Below are 2434 nucleotides of genomic sequence, written 5' to 3'. Positions count from 1 at the left end.
AGGAATATTGATGAACTCCAATTCTACTTGCAAAAGTCACCTGAGACCCGCACAAAAGAATTTCTACCGCTGAGTTGGTGGAGGAGCAACTCAAATCAATTTCATGTTCTTTCGGCCATGGCTCGAGACGTGCTAAATGTACGAATTTCAATAGTCGCATCAGAGAGCGCATTTAGCCAAGCAAGGCAGCAACTAGGAGATACCCGTCATTCATTGGGCAGCAACGCTTTGGAAATTCTAGTGTGCTTCAGAGATTGGATAAGATCAGAATGGCGAAATCAAGGGCGCGAAGAGGTAGATGAAACGGAGGACCAAGAAATTGGAGATATAATGGTTTATGGTTCCGATTCAAGCAATGCCAGAAATTAAGAACCTCATGTTGACATGGATGAACTTACAAAAATGATGCAAAGCATGTGATGTACTCTTTCTTATTTTTTATAATTCTTGTAAGCTTTTAATTTGCAAGTTCAAAAATAAAATAATCAAAATAGAACTTGCAAATTAATTTGAAGTATTATTTAATATTCAATGAAAATATAAAATGAAAGCCTTCGGAATTTGATCCTTACATATTGGTCTTATTAAATAATTTTTTGTAGCCACTTACTTTCAATTTTAAAATATTAATTTCAAATTTCAAATTTAAAACATTAAACTTTAAAGTTTTAAAGTTTAATTCTAAGCCTTCAAATATTTATTTCCTTAATTGAAAGTTTGCAAACACTTAATTATCAATAATATTGAGTAAGAAAAATATAATATACTAAACAAAATAATAAGTAACGCGACCCGGCCCGGACCCGCTAAGCCTGAACCCCGACGGGCCCTAATTAACCCGAAATTTTCCAACCCAGTACCAGCCCGGTTAGCCAGCCCGAACCACTAACCGGATGGGCTATTTTTTTCGTGTCCAGCTCGAACCAGCCCGTCCGGTTAACATCTATATTTTTAACGGAGGGCCACATGTCAGCTCCTTATTAAAAGACTCATGCCCAATTTAATTTACCCGGTTCAAACTCACCTACCCAACCCGCCCTTCATTATTTCTTGTTCAAATATTGGGTTCTTTCATCTCCTTTACTTTGCTTTTTACTGTTGCCTTCACCAGCGAAGATGATTGACAAAAAAATGATTACTGGCCCATTAGCCATTTAAGTCATATCCTCCTTGCAAAATACCAAAAATATATAAAGTTGATTAGAAGTTATGGTTGAAATTTTAGTCCATCTGGCGCAGATAAGAGTTTGTGCTATAGTTTGTTTTGAAAAAATAAACGGAGAATACGACAAGAACTATTGGGAGATAGAAAGTAAGGGCGGTATAGTCTTTTCTCACAATTAGTTAGACATGTGAGGAACATGTGGTTATATACCCACACATGATGTGTTTCAGATATATAATTACAGATACAAGATCAATAAGATCAGTTCTCCTTCTTTCTACTTTCTCTCTCTAAATCCTCTCTTAGATTTCATCTTCTGCTTCATTTTATGTGCTTATATCTAGATTCATAGCTTAAACTGCAGATTATATCATGGTATTAGAGCAGCCAATTTTGGAATTGGATTAAAGATCTCATAGTTTTCATTTGGCAGCCATTGTTACAGCTTGAACTTGGACAGCCATGAGAGAAACAAAGAATCTTCGAATTGATCATAATCACCCACTTTACTTGAGAGAATCGGACACTCCTGGTGCAGCCTTGATTGATATTAAGCTCACAGGTCCGAAAAATTATGGGCTTTGGAGTCGAGCCATGCGTACAGCTTTACTGGTTAAGAACAAATTAGGGTTTATAGAAGGAACCTGTTTGAAGAGTTCATATAAAGGAGAATCAACAAATCAACGGGAAAGATGCAACACAATGGTCCTCTCATGGATAGGATGGACAGTCGCAGCCAAATTGCAACCTAGCATCATTTATGCCTCCAATGCAATGAAGGCATGGAATGAATTCATAGAATGATTTGACAAGTCGAACCTCACTCAAACGTATCGATTGTGGAAGACGATTGGCTCATTGGCGCAAGGTACTTATTCAATGACTTCTTATTACTTTAAAATGAAGGATTTGTGGGATGAATGGACCTACTAGTAGCAGGACCAGGTTGTGATTGTGAGAAAACTAGACCTTTTATTGAACAATTTAAGAATCTGAGGTTGTTGCAATTCCTTGTTGACTTGAATGAAAGTTATGGTCATGTGAAAAGTAAAGTGTTACTTAAACGATTATTGTTGATAGTGTATGAGGCATATGCCTTAGTTGTGCAGGAAAAAAGTCAGCGTACACTTGGAGTGACTGAATCTAACCGAGAACCATTAACTATGTTGGCTTGAAAAATTCAGGGTTCTAATCAAGGGTTCAAAACAAGAAAATCGGGATTGATTTGTGAGTACTGTGGATATAAAGGTCACCTAAAGGAGAATTTCT

This window comes from Nicotiana attenuata, chromosome 2 (assembly GCF_001879085.1).
Source record: "Nicotiana attenuata strain UT chromosome 2, NIATTr2, whole genome shotgun sequence".
In the NCBI taxonomy this organism is placed as follows: Eukaryota; Viridiplantae; Streptophyta; class Magnoliopsida; order Solanales; family Solanaceae; genus Nicotiana; species Nicotiana attenuata.
Note: the sequence above shows the minus strand (reverse complement) of the source record.